Source organism: Misgurnus anguillicaudatus, chromosome 11 (assembly GCF_027580225.2).
Source record: "Misgurnus anguillicaudatus chromosome 11, ASM2758022v2, whole genome shotgun sequence".
Classification (NCBI taxonomy): Eukaryota; Metazoa; Chordata; class Actinopteri; order Cypriniformes; family Cobitidae; genus Misgurnus; species Misgurnus anguillicaudatus.
The window spans coordinates 16,143,578-16,161,124 of NC_073347.2; the positions used below are offsets into that span (position 1 = coordinate 16,143,578).

The 17,547-nt window shown below is 36.4% G+C and overlaps 1 long non-coding RNA gene across 1 annotated transcript; it reads left to right on the forward strand.

Moving 5' to 3' along the window:
- Positions 1–270: 270 nt before the first annotated feature.
- LOC129416290 (uncharacterized) lies at positions 271–4,725 on the forward strand. Its single transcript, XR_008635249.2, has 3 exons — positions 271–400; positions 717–873; positions 4,387–4,725. It is a non-coding gene; the product is annotated as an uncharacterized lncRNA (long non-coding RNA).
- Positions 4,726–17,547: the final 12,822 nt, after the last annotated feature.

Genomic DNA, 17,547 nt, shown 5'->3' on the forward strand with positions numbered 1-17,547 from the left:
ACCTCGCTTGCTTGTTTTAATAATATTATTCTAAGCTGGCAAGAAAAGCGATTATGTGAACTGTGATTGGTTGGTTATCTGACCCGTGGATGGTGAGGATAAGACAATAGTTTTAGTCAAATTATTTGCCATGGTTACGCTGTCATTCAAGGTAACCCGATATGCTTTGAGGTGGCTCCTCGGGCCGACTGACTGATTATTCCCCTTCGTTTAAAGCCCGCCCACTGACACAGAAATATAGCCTTGATTTTCCCTGTATAATACATTTTTACCCTGAGTTTGACAGACACTTCCAGCAGCCAAAGAGCGCAGATCTGTGAGGTAGTGAGGTAGCAGCAGTCGAGATGAGAGCGCTGAGCAGAAGGCGCACCAGACGCTCTCCAAACCCCAAACTCGTAGTGTTAGTGGCCATAAGCAAAATCCACCCTTCCAATGCAACCTAAGCAAAAGTTTAACTTTGTAAATAGTTAACAGCATCAAAAAATATATATGTTTTTAAACTATCTGAAACTTTACACAAAGTTTTTACCGTAAATTGTTATTGGTTATAAAATAGTATTAGTTCTGTCAGAGGTAAAACAGCTTGTGTTGCAAGTGTGTTCTTTTTTAGGTTTATTTTCTTTTAAAGTTTAGTGGGCATTTAATCGGACCAGTTGTCCTGTGCCATGCATTATTGAGCAGTTGTTGAGAATAAACGAGGTGTATGTTTCTTCAAGCGCGCACGCCTGGAACTCATACATTTGGGCACTGGAGTGAAGCAGGGTTGGAAGTCGTTTTTAGAGGTTTCAGAGGATATTAGAATGAACGGCGATTGAGTATCACACCATAAGTAGACACAGGGACACTACTCACTCCGAGGGACGTTTACTGCTGGTAAGACAACTCAGAGTGATTGCAGTTGATGTCAAAAAGTAATTACAAAATATTTTCATACATTTTTTTAAGTTGTACATTTATATGTAAACCTAGCATAGGCTATATGTATTTTGATTAATGATTTTGCACGTTTAATATTAAATACATAAAATGCGCAGTTATTTTAACTAAATAGCCATGAAATCCATAGGGCGAACTTTATTCAGCTTCAGAGACAAATAAACAAGGTTCCGAGAAATCTGAGTTCAACTAAATTAATCGGAAACCAAAAGGACGTCATTATTAAAATCATCATCAAGTCTTATTTAAATTAAATTAAATAAACTCTGACTCCGTGCCAGCTTCATTAACAAAGTTGCTTAGGCTATATAAGATCTGGTAAATAGTGCAAGGCAGTTTATAACTTTGCTTTCACCGCAAAGCTAGTAAAATTATGTGAAGATAATGTCATGTAAAAAATGTAATTAGTTTATTTTTCTAAATGTTACCCCTTTGGATACAAACTATTGATACATTTAAGATACTATACTGTTAATATCATTCTGTAATACTGTGCGTCTGCAAAACTACATATAAATACACCCTTATATGTCTAAATCTGCAATCCTTTTAATTTTCACTACCAGAAAAAGAAGACCAATATTTTTGACTCAATTATTTAAAGACACATATGGCATAACTCAAATAATAATAATCGATTAGGGATTTTATTATTATTAATTGTATGTATTTTTACAACTACAAACATTCTGTACATAAATGCGAACTGTGTAGATATTGCTCTTATAAATCATAAAATACAAATGAACAATTAATGTATCTCTTCAGTAGCTTCCCTGAAATAAGGTATTGTATGTCGCCTAAATTGCTGTAAGTAAACATTTCACGGATTACTTTAATCTCTTTAATTGATTATGTGTTCCCTTGACATTAGTGATCCAGATTATATCAACAAGTATGTAATTTGCAGGATTGTTGATAACAGCAAAGGCAAACCTACAAACTACAGCACCAACTGATTCTGATTTACATTATGATAAACTAAATGCAATTTATATAAAGTGAACGAATCCGTTGTTAGTCGTATACCTGTACTTTATGAACATACACACACATTTTTTGTTAAGCTTGTCGGTGACAACCAAATCAAGGCACTCGTCTCGCCTTGACACTGTTTGTAAACGGCTTGTTTCTAAGGATCATTTTGATCAGAGCATCATAGGACCAGTGCTGCTCGTCTGCATGGTGATTATTACAATGCTGATGAATGGGGATCGCGTTTCGTCTAATAGCCGCCCCCTGTTTTGACAACCTCCCACAGCTAACCGGAGAGCGCGCAGCCGCGACCTCCACTAATTGGACTGATTATTGCAAGATGTTTTTTCCTCTCTAAAAAGCGCAGGGTGGCGGCAGTACGCGGCTTGCCCCATAAGACCTGATGAGTTACATTCTTGCAGGCATGTCATGTTAAGCGAGAAGTGATAAAAATTAAACCCAGACGTTTGGTGTCAATGTGCGGTTTAGTGGAAGACAAACGAGACATCGTAATTAAATATTGAGATGTATCAACGTCTCCACATGAATAGATAATACGTTGTATTTAAATGAAGTCTCCTGGTCGCCATTCGAATGATATAGAGACTCTAAAATAAATTTGTTTTAGTTCCCAAATAATTTGTTAATGTATACCAATGAATCTCTTGATAAAGAACGAGGATGCCCTTTAGGCAACAAGTGCGTTTCTGGAAATATGGGTTTGGTGGCGGCGTAACCGATTATCCGTGATATTCAACAAATTACACCCGTTCTGGTTTGTCCACGTAGCCTACAGTTGATAGGACTCATGTACTTTCTGTATACCAAGGTATTAGATAAAGATCTGTTTATACCTTGTTACGTGCTTGACTTTTGCTCTCCCATGGGACGGGGATTGCGCGTGACATGTAGCATGCCTGCTGTACAGTACCTATATTGCGCTCTCAACACTGTCTCAAGGCAATATTTCTATTCTGTTATCTTGAGTTAATGTAGGCTACTCATGTCTCATACGAATCAATAGATTCAGAGATGCACATGAAGCATTTGCTCATAACGCTGGCAATGCCAAGCGTAATTCGTAAAAAAATAATAACTTCTGTACCAATAAACGGAAATTAAACTAAAAATGTCTACTTTTCTTATAATCACGAAATCAAAATATTAAAATTCTCTATAATTAAAAATAAAGAAAAAAATTGCAGTTTTGGCATAAAATAAAAATAAAATATACTCTTCGAGTCTTCTGTCAATTTCATTCAATTGGTTTGAGGCTTGAAAGATATAACATTTATAGTTTTGTCATTTTAAAATTAATACAGTAATATTTGTGATTGCGGTACACAAATAACACTTTACTTTCTGCAGGATTTTCTGTGTTAAGATTTGTCTTTTATTATACCATGTGTCACCTGAAACACTCACATATAAGCACAAACAACGTAAAACATAAAAACATATCGTTAAGTTTAAATGTACAGTTCAAATGTAAAGTATATGTTTAATGGACACAGTACAGTTGCTGACTTCTGTTTTCCTTAGGATCATTACTATAATTGCTGTCATATGACAGTGACTAAGATTAAGCCTAAAACAAACGGACATTTAACAGGTTGTGCAGATTTACTGTACAAGTGTGATCAAAACATGAATACCTTTTTAGGTCTATAGTATATTACCAGACTGCATCAATAGTGTAATAAATAATGTGACATTAGTGTCCAGATTATGTGTTATACATTGATATAAAAACTCTTTACATTTGTTTTAGCTCAGTTATACATTGAGTATTAGCTTGTGCAACTATATGTTCTGTCCCAAAAGCCATCCCAGATCACAAGTGTCTGTATCAAAAAAGCAACAATTTGACTAATAACTATAGGAAATCGATATGAAACCACATTTTAAAGATTATGTGAATTGCATTTTAGATAGAAGTGTGTATAATAAATACAGATTCTCATGTTAAAGCAATATATTAACATTTTAAAATTAATATTTCATACAATATTAAAAATTTAAGCTTACACATTCACATGAAAAACGGATTGTTATGTATTAATAAGATCTACCAAAATAATTTATAAGATTACTTATTGCATAAGACTTTTCAATATGTCAGCTAAGATTTGAATTGACTCGATCTTTAAAAATTGACTGCTGGTTGATTAGTTATGTTGGGAGGAGAGGCTTTTTCCACCAAGAGCTTTTTTCTATTTGAACATAAATGGTTTTGAAAAGTAGGAACATGTGTTCACATTACTTGCCTTAGATTATTTTCTTGCCTTTGCACTTCTCCAGGTCAGCATTAGTTTCCATCAACACCAAGGTGACCGAGAGCGCGAAATTTTTGATGGTTGGGCTGTTTTGCACTTGTAGACAAAATATGTCAAAGTAGTGAGAGTATTCAGACATGTATTTTGTGTATATGTGTGTTATAGCATTAGTAAAGTCTATATTTACTTCTTTTTATAGTTTCCATCTTTTAACACTACCCATTTATCATCTGCTGACATGGAGGAAAAAAACTGAAAAAGAAACACTACAGGACCACACCTCATAGATATAAATGTACTTTAATTTTAGCAATAAATATATTTAATGTGCAAAACAACCTTGAAAATGTACAACACAAGTACACAAATTGTATTTCCTTTGCAACTTTCTTAATACATTTTCATTAATGTCAGACACTGACTGGTTATGTAGATTTCTGTCAAAAATGTATATTTAGTTTAAGTAAAAGCTACTCAAACATTTTAAAATTGTTAAATATGTATGCCAATATTATTTTAAAGTGTGTTGAAATAAGCATATTGTCTTTGTCTGTTATAGTAATAAGTTAATAATTAAAAATATTTAAAAAAATATAGATGTTGTGTGAATGACAGTATGATTGAATACAAGCAAAATTAATAAACTATAATAATAAATATAATTTTTTACATGTGTTTGATTACTATAAAATTACTAAATAGTTGCAAAAGAGTAAATGCATTTCGGAATATGAATTTAGTGTTCATATGAAAAACATACATGTAAACACAAGCATGTGTTTACGGACTAAATGAGCACAGATGAGTACTAAAGCGAGTGTGTATGCTGATGTGCTGCGTTGTTAGGGAGGATCTTTTTGGGGACAGTTGAATTACTGTCAATTGAACATAAATTGCTGTAGTACCAACTGCACAGGCCACACTTATGAGCATATTATACATGCACACACAAATCTGATGGATGGCTGCATGTGTCCATTCCAAAGCAGAAAGTCAATTCATGATGTTTCAGTCACTATCAGTTATCAGTTTACCTAAAAACTGGATCAGACAGGAGGGACTTTGTATGACTATACTATTAACAGGAAAAGACTTTTACATTTACTTCAGACTATTTGACTGAGGTAATTTCTCTATTTTGTAATGAATGATCTCTGGGCTCTCAGAGACTGGTTAATCTAACACTTTGAATAGAGGAGACTGGGCCTAGCTGTCACACTTTGATTACAGACATAAAATTATATATTTTTTTGCTAAAAATTTTTCCTTGTTGTATAATATAATGGAGGTTACTTAGGTTACTGGGTTGCCAAATTGGAACCTACAATTAAACAGTGATGAGCTCAGATGCAAAAGCACCTAAACTTCATCTCCGTCAAAAAAGAGATAATGATATGACCAAATGCTCTCATCACGTATAAGAATATATGTTCAGAATATATGGCCATTCAGAAATACAGCTTTGTTGGCAGAATTCGCTTAACGCCATGACATTTTTTCAGCGAAGTGCGTGGAAGATGAATTGGACGACGGCATGTGAAACAACAGTTCAAACTTTTCAGAGCAAAACCTGCCCAACTGCGTTTCTGGGATTCTACAGTAAAAAAGTGGGTTTGGGGTGTAAAATCTACGTTTTTGGCAGGATTCGTTTGCTAACATTTGCATTCCCAGGGCTAATTATATATCACATTATTGGGTTCCCTTTAACCAGCAGACACAAAAGACAGCCCACACTGCAAAATCACGAGTGTTAAATGTACTCTGCTGGTATATATATGGGTACCACCAGGTCTGGTGGTACTCATATAAACACCAGCAGTGTACATTTAACACTGATGATTTTGCTGTGCACAGCAACAGTACTAAAAGTAGCCTAATTACGCTGTGAAACTGCAAACTTGTGAGTACTTGGACCTCAATACAACCCGAATGAGTCAGTGAAATGGATCACAGCAACTGCTAATGTGTGGTTCCGTTTCTTTATTTTTACATTCTGACTATCATCATTTCCAATATTTGTAGGTGCATCTTTAGTGATTTTGCAACTGCTTACTATGTACTGTCCAAAGAAGTTAATTTATTTTAGAAGTAGAGGTTTTGGCCAAAAAAGCTTGCCTGCACTTAGAGGGTTTTGCAGCGAAAGACAGTCAAATTTGTTAAAAAAACAATAAAATGACTAATCTGACATTTGTGAAAAAAGGAATTTCAATTACTGACTAATAACCTTTTCATTGCAATTAAAGTGAAATTAAAATACGTGCGAGGTGTTGAAAACATGGTGGCGCGGTGACGCGTCTTCCTTAAAAAGACTGACAGGTGCTCTACAGTTACAGCACAACTTAATTACTCTATTAGATGTTTTTATTTCATTAAATTGTATAATTTAATGTAATGCCGGTACAATTGATAGCTCATAAACATATACCTGCCTAAACATCTATAGTCTGATCCATAATCAATAATATTAAAAGAAAGGGTAGCCCTTGTTGTTTTATATGTGATGGCATACATTGTCCTTGCAGCAACGTGTATATACCAAAGGCAGCACTTTTCTGTGAAAAGATAAAGTCTGAGTTATTTACGCTCCTGTATGAAGCTATGACCGGACTGGAAGTATATAAAGATATGAAAGAAGACCATTTAGATATTTACTGTTGCCTAGCATGCTTATGGCTTCCTGCAGACCCCTGCCAGAACTTCACCTGAGGGAGAGTGGAATAGAGGTCAGAGTTTGGTCTGCTGGCCAGTATTGGCCCATGCTGAGAGAAAGCCATTATGCTTAAGCCATATTTACATCAACTATAGTAATATTATCAATAAAAGCAGAAGGAAAAGCACCTTGCAGTAACTCAGTCCAGACAAGTGCCTCAGCAGCTGTTCGGATTCTTCCTGGAGTCCTGTGAAAGGAAGGGGGGGGGGGGGATTGGTCTGGATGAAATGTACAGTTTCTCAGTGCAGTGTAAACTCTGATTAGGTTTGGATATGTCTTACTACTATGGTTTATTTATAATCAATGACAGTGTAAAAATACTGTGAGGACACTACACATCAATATTGTTCTCTAGAGAGACTATGGTTTTGATTCAGTGCTTGTATTAAGCAATACATCATAGAACTGCTGAGATGTTAGATAACAAGGTACACCAGTACTGGTGACATGATATGGATTTGTTGTGATAACCTAACACTGGCTATGTTTACATGCACCAATTTTTGTCAACCCAATGATTGCAGATCCAATTACCAATTACATGTACATTTCATATAATCTGAACCAAACATCTGCGCAAATGCACAGGTTGTCTTTTGTTAAGATCACGCTTTATCTATGGATTAATGAACATGGTCAAAGTTGGGTTGGGGAAAGTTATTCTTAAGAAGTTTTCAGATATGTACAATAAAAAAGCAATTTTCGACGCTCTTTTATCGCTTTATGTAATGTTATGAAAGAACACACAAACCCGCCTGCAGAAAGTACAGAGCGTGCCTAAAAATGACCTTAATAATGCGTGTTGCTGTTGTCTTGCTATTGCATTTTTTTATGGGTATTGTGTAATACATACATAAGTGACAACACTTTCTAATGGCAAATCATATTTTACGAGGTGGCTAAATCGTATTATTTCTTACGACCACATTCATACATTTTTGTACGATTTGCTTCTGCCCGTGACGTTTGGGTTAGGGATGGGGTTTCATTATTGTTTTCTTTTGAGATAATCAGACATTTTTGTACGATATACTTCTTATGAATTCATTCGAATTAGCCAACTTGTAAAATACGTACAAATTCTTGTGAGATCCGGCTGGATGTGAACATAAACACTTGTAAATACTGCGCATGTGCAAGAGGTATTTTTGGATCCGACTGAGAAAATACTACACGTTAGGGTGGTCCTTATTTTTCAACTTTTAAAAGTTCATTCTCTCACCCCACCAATATGTTTGAATAAATTTTTCAATATTAATTAATATTTAGAGGTTGCTCGTTTAACACATTTGCGTATTATGTGATACTTTGTGCTAGCATGTATAATTGTTTAATAATACTTATGGCAGCAATGGACTTATTTGATCATTCTCCATGCAATTAAAACTCCTGTTTTAGTTGTGATATGTCTTTCAAAGCAAGAAAGCTTCAATGTGAATGAAGCACAATAGACAATATACACTGAGACAATGACTGAAGCAACACGAAGCAAGTCCGCTATATTGTTACTCGGATCAGAAGAGACTGAAATAACTGGAACAAAGTTACCCTCCAAGAAGCAGGTTTTATGTGTGTTGTGCGTTTTTAAATGGTACAGTTTTTGCAAAAATATTTGATTTCGGAAATATTCAAAGGCTTTGAGCAACCTCTAGATTATGTAGGAACAATTCATTTTGCACAGTGTGTTTTTATTGATATCAACACATTTATGGGGTGAGAGTTGAACATTTAAAAAAAATGTACCCATTATAAGGACCACACTGTAAACAATTTCTGTAGAAATTACAGTATTAATGGGTATTACTGGCAACTAGCTGCCAGCAACTTACTGTAGATTTTACATTTATGTTATTTACTGACAACAGTCTGTTTAAAGGTAAATGAACATGAAACATTTTTAGTCTTTATCTTCTACAGTAAGTTACTGGCAACCAGCTGCATAATTACAGAAATGACAGTGTTATTGCAGCTGGGTTGCCGGTAATTTACCGTAGATTTAAATTTATGTTATTAACTGGCAAGAGTTTGTTCAAAGTCAAACGAATTCTAAACATTAAGAAGTCCCTATCTCCACAGAATAAAACTATACAATTACAGCCTCATGCAAAGCATTCTGGGAACCAGAAATCATCATCAACCTTTTTCTGTTTTTTGCTTCAGATTTTGTTTCCCAGAAGGTTTTGCTTGATGCTTTTTTTTAGTTTTACTCTGTAAAGACAAAGGCTTGTAAATGTTTAATGTTCATTTAACTTTGAACAAAATGTTGCCAGTAACTAACATAAATTTAAATCTACGGTAAGTTAACGGCAACCCAGCTGCAATAACACTGTAATTTCTACGGAATTTTCAATATGATGATTCAAATTATAGTTGAATATGTTTCTGTACATCAACTGAAGTTGCATGAGCATGCCACTAAACACATCAGTCCTGTTCCCAAGGAATGCATACAGATTAGACTGATAAAGTGTGCATCGGTTTGGATAAAAGCAACTGCCAAATGCATGAATATAAATGTCCATTGAGGAACTTTAATATTCTAAGGAAGTGAGTGGAAACGGCTAAAGAAAGCAACTCACCTAACTTTAATGACATATAAACCAGAATGTTCTTCTCTCAGCAATGCAGTAAAACAAAAAATTAAATTATTGAGAGTTAGTACATTCTTGTGCAGCTAGTAAAAAGTCATTTCATTCTCTTTCTTAAAGTCACATAAGATAACTGCAAACTTGCTTATCGAACATACAACTATTGACAACAAGTAACTTTTTAGCAAATGCAGGCCTGCACATTAAGAGGTATAATACAGCCAGCCATATACGTGGGGCTGTGTGGTTTCCCAGTTGACCTCTCCATTACAGGCCAGCTGTTTTCTACATTCTTCTTCCTCTCCAGGTCCATTCAGATATTTCCTCTCATTTTGTGTTTAAATAGTAATTTTAAGGCAAAGAGAAAATTAACATCCGGCTTCCATCAAATGACTTCCACAGTTCCCATTTTTAAACGGCACAGACAAGCAACTCTATAACTTTAGCAACACTTAATAACAATGTTAGTGTGGATGGGGAGGGGGCTTTGGTTCATTAACGCTCTTCTGAGTGTCCTTCTAATGGTTCCTTTGGACGCCATATGTCCTTCAAGTCAGCTTAGATTCTACAGTTACAGTTCAGGTTAGTGTGAGAAAGACAAGTTGTATTATAAGAGGCCTTGGGGCGTTTTAAGCAGATCTCACCGTCTTGCATTACCATCAATAAATTCAACCCTGCAATAGTGCTGACATAAAATTAGGGGCCCTGTTCTCCTGTAACTGTACCTCCAAAGGTGTCACTGTTCAGAGTCGCATTAGCAAGCCTGAAGTTCCGCAATTAAACGGCCACTGCTTCAACAAATGCCTCCTCTCCCCGGGTCACTGATAGCAAAAGGCTCTTAAACTTTATATTCCCTGATGGAGCGGAAAAGCTAGCACAACGCTGGAGTTGGATGCTTTGGCAAACTCATTACAGCTCTTGTTTGGGGGCTTAAGGGTGTTTATTGCACCTGTGGGCAGTTTTGACATCAATGGTGTTTGTTCCTGGCCTGGTCTTGTTTTGCAAGCTTGTAAACACGTGTACATACCAAGGTACTAATTTGCGTTTGATATAAAGGCCACAAAAAAAATGACGGTTATTCTGTATGTTCTGTATTTGTATATTCTAGCCTGTTTAGACCTGCTTAAAAATGTAGTATGTTCTCTAATGCCTCACAAATATTTTACTTGAGATGATATCTTCTCGATTTACATTCACTTATGTGATTGCTGTTTGTTAGTTATATCAATGACATTAATTATGTAAAATAAGATCCCATGGCTTACAGCTGTGTCAATGTCTTTGAATATATATACCAGATTCTTTATATTTATATATATTTTATGCATTTGGCAGACGCTTTTATACAAAGCGACTTACAGTGCATACAAGCTATACATTTTTATCAATACTTGGGTTCCCTGGGTTCGAACCCATTCTTACAATTTACAAAGATAATCAATGCAACGTGTTTTGAAAAATCACAGCTAAAATTGCAAATAAGCCAGCCTGATCTCACGAGAATTTTATAAGAATATTTTATAAGTTGGCTAATTCGTAGGAATCATATAAAGTTAATCATGCAAAAACGTACGATTTTCATGAAAAACACAACAACGAAACTCAACCCTTAACCCCAATGTACGGGTGAAGGCAAATTGTACAAAAACTTACAAATGTGGTCGTATGAATTAATACGCATTAACTCCAGTGACGGCCGGTAACTTATTTTTTCGAGGGCACTCGATGCGAAGTTCATCACAACATGTGTGTGGTTCGTAATTTCAAAATATGTGTTCTGCGCATCGAGCGATCCTATGTGCATCATGTGTCTTGTCAAAATAAGTGCCTGCTGCAAACGCGTCTAAATGGTTTATGATAAAAGAGACGCTCGCGTTTTCCAGATACTCGCATAATCTAATGCGTTATCAGAGTTTACTTTTAAGAAAGTATCTTGCGTGTATTTTCTGAACGTGAACGTCTCTTTTATCATAAACGGTTTTGACGCGTGTGCAGCAGGCACTTATTTTGACAAAACTCGTGACTCACATATAATCACTCAACGCGCAGAACACATATTTTGAAAACACAAGCAACACACATGATGACACTCCGAACACTTATTTTGAATTTGCGCCCACTGGTGAACTGGTAAAAAATATGTACGAATTCTTGTGAGATAGCGTTGCAGCAGCATTTTTTCCATTTTTATTATTATTATTGTTAAAAAAAAGTAGAAATAATAAAAAAAATTCTGGTAATAAGCACTTTTTCTTTTGCATCAGCAGATTTGCAGTTTTTGTTCAGCCTAATCCATTCGCTAATTCAATAAATCAAAACTACTTGAACTGGGAAGGAAGACATTGACTTAGCTGAGAAAAGCATAAATGGAAGGTTATGTAAGTCAATACTAATTTAATGAAGACAGCCCTTCACCTGTTTTCACCTTTAAGATTTGCCACAGCTTTCAATGCTGCATTTATTAAAGACAGAATCCATTTTGTTTCCTCGATTGGCACTTTTTAAAAGACAACATTTAGCGAGACTCTGCATACACAGGGGCTTGTTTTGTGGGGCTTGTTCTGTGAGCCGAGAGAGGCCTCGGCGCTGGTTAGACAGAGTGAGAACCGGCCTTTGAGCGAGCGCTCCAAGAGAAATACAGTAAGAAAAACACCCACTCATGTTTTCGGTCAAACACAAGTTCATTCGAAGAGTAGATTTACCCGGCCAGAGCTTGTGCACCTCACTCGGACAGGTTATCAGATGTGACCGCCGCGCTGAACGGCTGGCCACAAGAATGCCCAGATGTGTAGGGTGGGAAAGTGAGAGACGCGGAACTGATCCCACAGAAAGGTCAGAGAGAGATCGGAGGAACAGGAAATGACACCAGATCTTCTTTTCGGGCATCTGTATTTTTTTTCAGTGGCTGCAACCAAAGCTTTGAGGCCTTTCCGTTGAGTGACGGGCGGGCAGAGGAGAGCTGACATTGTTGAAGTATGAATTTCACCGTTTGTGTTTTTTGCAAAACACTAAGTCGGATCAGTCCATCTTGATTGGCAAGAGGGGCTTGTCCTGCAGTCGACCCGCAGGCAGAGGAGGGGGGTTTTATTGGCGAGTCAAGTTCAATTTATGAAAGCTGTTCGACTTAATTCATAGGACCTTATTCCATAAACATGCATTGCGACGAGGTTAGTATGCTTTATGGCACAAAAAGCTTGTCACGTTAAGTGTTATGTTATTATTGTAACCACTCACATGTATAAAACAGAATGATTCAAGGTTATACAAACTAGCAAGTGTATGAAAGGGTTTAAAATAGTACGGTAACACCAGGTACATTTAACATTAGATGGGAGAAGGGTAAAATGTGAAGGACTGTAAAAGAGATGTCCTATGTCTGGTCTTGATACTGGCCTAAAGGAGTTCCTCCTGCCCTTATGAGCGAACTGAAGAGCTCAGAGCTGTTGTGACATTTCATTGATTGATGGGTAAAACGAGACCATCCTGTAATAAAAGCAAACTGCATGCAACAAAAGCCAGGATTTTTAAATCTTCAGTCAATACAGAACATCGATCCCACTAGAGGGTAAAGAGAGGATAAAACTCAAGAAAAAAAGAAAGAATGAAGTATTGTGTGAATATTCAGTTTATGTGAGTTGGTCATCTGGATAATAGACAGGGTATGGGCGAATGGTGCTGACCAGATATTCTATAACCCTAGGACTATAAAATCCAGGTCTGGAATCAATCTGTGATTTTATAGCCGCTCTGTTTCAGCTCTCCGTTGTTTTATCAGTGAAGGGATGATACATTTTTGTACTGTACCTGCTCACAGGCACTTTACCAGAGTGCTGAAATGCTACAGCAGTAATAAATAGTGGTTGTAGGTTCAGGCTCTGTCATCATTCCCTGGAAGTTCACTGGTTCATAACTTCTTCTGACCACTCTAAAGATGTATCATAAAACAAGTCTGATTTCCACCCAGCAGACTTCATAGGGACCTAGGCCCTTGTGTTCTTTCACAGACTGTTTTGGCCTACGAATTGTGAATCATGTCTCAACTCTTTTGTTAAACAAGTTCTATGACACCTACATCGGCTGGGAATCTATGTAGCGCCAGCATCCGATCACTGGAGCAGACCTGCTCCTGGCTGAATTTTGCAACCGCAGACTCACAAAAGCACACATGCACGTACCCACACAGATGTCTCATTGTTCCTTAGTGGCTTACTTAGTGTGCTTAATTAAAGCCCAACTGCGGGAACGTCCCCTCGACTGCAGCAACAGCCCTGTACAGCGCTTCCACCTTCAACTCTCCTGGTTTCTGTCTTTTATCAACTTGCTCAGAAAATCAAGTCTCCCCCTTAGTACTTCAATAGCACGCAACAAATAAATTGTAGACAAAGACCAGCACATTTTCACTCTCCTTTTATACACACACACACCCGTACAGTATGTCATGTTGTATATATCCAAAAATCTTCATGATTTTTGGCAGGGCAAACCAGTGTGAAAGGTGACAACAGCCAATTATGTATGAATAATGGAAAACACAGAATTTCAGTCCATGTGGATGCTGAACAGGCCAATCAATTTGGTTTTGATTAATGCGATTTTATTTGCCATTTAACTCTCTATCTTCAAAGCTATCTCATGAGGATTCGTACATATTTTACGAGTTGGCTAATTCGTATGAATTCATACGACCACATTCATAAGTTTTGGTATGATTTGCCTTGACCCCTGTGACAATGGGGTTAGGTTGGGTTCAGTTTCGATTTTTTTTCTTCTTCGTGAGAATCGTACGATTTTGCATGATTAGCTTCGTATGAATTGATACAAATTAGCCAACTCTTAAAATGTGTAAGATTTTTTGTAAGATCAGGCTAATATCTCCTTTTTCATTTATTCGTATTTTCATTTATTTATTTATAAGACACTTTTAAACCAAAGTGACTTACAAATAAGAGAGCATTTAAGATCTCTGTATCTTAATCTCCGTATGACCATCTCCTTTCACCATTATTGCTCTGGTTCATTCAACACCAGGGTCAACCTACAACTTGTCTGGTGGTAAAGGTTATCTTATCGGCTCATGTTCATTTTGAGTGACCACCGAAGTGGATGGACTGAGGTATCTGTAAGGTGATCAGAACAGAAGAGTTCTAGTTCACAGAGATAACAGACCATCTGCTGCTCATTCGTTGTGCCACATGAGTCATCTGAAGCTTTGACTACTCATCTCATCCATAACAAAGATTATATATATATATATATAACAATATATCAAACCAGTCTGGCTCAGACAGGTGTTTTGATCTCACGTGTAGCATGCATTAATAAATATATGTTTTTCCATATTGCAAGACACAATTACATATTGTATAATTAATTTTACAAAACTTTTTACCAAGAAATTTTAAGTCTATAGTTAATAATAATCTAATTCAAATGTTGCCTTCATATGAGGTACAATGGCATCAGATATACAAAAATCACAAGCAATCAATACACGCTGTGAGATTTATTAATAAAAACTGACTTTTGACCTTACTATAGTAATAGTATACAATACTATAATTGGTAACAAAACAATAAAAATGTAAATGTTTCAATATACACGTGTAGGTTTGTGCTTTCGGTATTGTTTTAAGAAAAATGAGCATCATTTAAAGGAAAGTATCTTCATTAATTCAAAAATGTGTTTGGATGTGACCTGAATAAAACTGTATAGATCCTTTCATCGGACGCACACGTTGTCGCAGCTACGCTTTTGGCCTAAAGTTCACTTCTGGTCTCTGTTTGTTTAATGGTCTGGCTAGTGGCTAAACTGACCTCTGGAACAAATAATGTTTTGGTTTCCTAAAGACGAGGTGAGACGATGACCATGGATCACCGCTATGTGAAGGGAGGTTTGGCAGCCGATCTGCAGTTAACATTGTATACATTCATTTTATACAGTATAGCTCAGTGTATTGGTTGATACGCTTTAGCTATGATTTGAATTAAAGGAATATTCCATTTTCTTAAAAGAAAAATCCAGATAATTTACTCACCACCATGTCATCCAAAATGTTGATGTCTTTCTTTGTTCAGTTGAGAAGAAATAATGTTTTTTGAGGAAAACATTGCAGGATTTTTCTCATTTTAATGGACTTTAATAGAGCCCAAAATTTAATACTTAACTCAACACTTAACATTTTTTTCAACGGAGTTTCAAAGGACTATAAACAATCCCAAACGAGGCATAAGGGTCTTATCTAGCGAAACGATTGTCATTTTTGACAAGAAAAATAAAAAAATATCCACTTTTAAACCACAACTTCTCGTCTAGATCCGGTCGTGATACGCAAGCGTGACCCCACGCAATATGTCCTGACGTCAAGAGGTCACAGAGGATGAACGCGAAACTCCGCCCCAGTGTACAATGGTCCGCAAATGTGCGTTTTATATATGTAACACGTGACCTCCCTACGTCACTACGCATTTACATTAGGTCGCGCTGGACCGGACCTAGACGAAAAGCTGTGGCTCAAAAGAGCATATTTAAAATTTTCTTGTCAAAAATGACAATCGTTTCGCTAGATAAGACCCTTATGCCTCGTTTGGGATCGTTATAAACCTTTGAAACTCCGTTGAAAAAAACTGTTAGGTGTTGAGTTAAGTATTAATTGTTGGTGTCTATTAAAGTCCATTAAAATGAGAAAAATCCTGTGGTGAGTAAATTATCTGGATTTTTCTTTTAAGAAAATGGAATATTCCTTTAAGGTAATTTACTTCTTATTTATTTTGCTTATTATCAGAAATAAACTACTCCAGAAGAATTTTGTCCGTTTCTCAAATGGGAGGCTGCATTCTTCGGAGGTTGCATTTGTAGGCTGCATTTGTCATAAAGACAATTATAAAGTTTTAGTGATGGGGACGAGACCGCCTATGCCGAGTCCAAGTCAAGACAGAGTCTTTGAAGGGTCGAGACAGAGTCGAGACTGAGTCCGTTGGTTTTCAAATACAGTCGAGTCCGAGTCAAGACCGAGTCTTTGAGAAAGCAAGTCCGAGTCGAGACAGAGTCCTTTAGGAGTCAAGACCGAATCAATACCAAGACCATAAAAACATGTCAGTTTTCATATTCATGATTTAATATCACCCCAGTTAATAATCAACAGTTAGTCCTAAGGACTAAGCTAGATTGGGAATTGTTTAGAGGAGCAGTCTTAACGTCTTAATATGGACTATGCTTTTACTATCATTAAAAAAATCCCTACCACATGCATCGTCTTCTGCCTATTTTTTTTTAGAGATAAATAAACCGCTCTGATGGCAGTATCTTTGCATTGCACCATGGGATGTCATTTTCAAATAATGCCCATCAACATTGCATTTTATTATTATTGTTATGTGTTGTGTAAAAAATGCATTGGTCTTAAGGACTCGGTCCGAAATTACGGGTCTTTCTCCTCCCCCTGTGGTCCGAGACCGAGTCTTTGAAGGAACAAGTCCGCGACGAGTCAGAGAAAGCAGAAATCGGTCCCGAGTACTACATTACTATAAAGTTTACTATTATACTTAGATAATTGTAAATTGTTCTAATATGTTTATGACTTGATTGATTAATTTATTTATCCTCAAGAGGAAATGTAACTTGTACATTACATTCACAGATGCAACTTGTGAATGTAATGCTCAGATAACTGAAATAAACCAGACTTAATGATGTATCCAGCCTGCATATGCGACCTCTGGAGGATGCAGCCTTCTGTTTGAGAAACAGCCTCTGTTGTTCGATGCGGAAGGCTGCCGGAATTGAAGTTTGGTTACAAAAGCCGCTTGATTATGTTATTGCTGTTAAAACCATCAATAGTAGGTTATGTTTTCGACTCCTATTCTTAAGTTTAAACTCTCAAAAATATATAAAGATGCTACAAAAGGTTCATCACAACAATGCCATAGAAGAATAATTTTTGGTTCCCAAGGATCCATTGAGTCAAAAGTTCCTAAAAGAACCATTTCTTTCTTCGTTTTATAGTCTAAAAAAACTTTTTCCATTAGAAAGAACCTTTTGTGGAATACAAGGTTTTTTGGATGT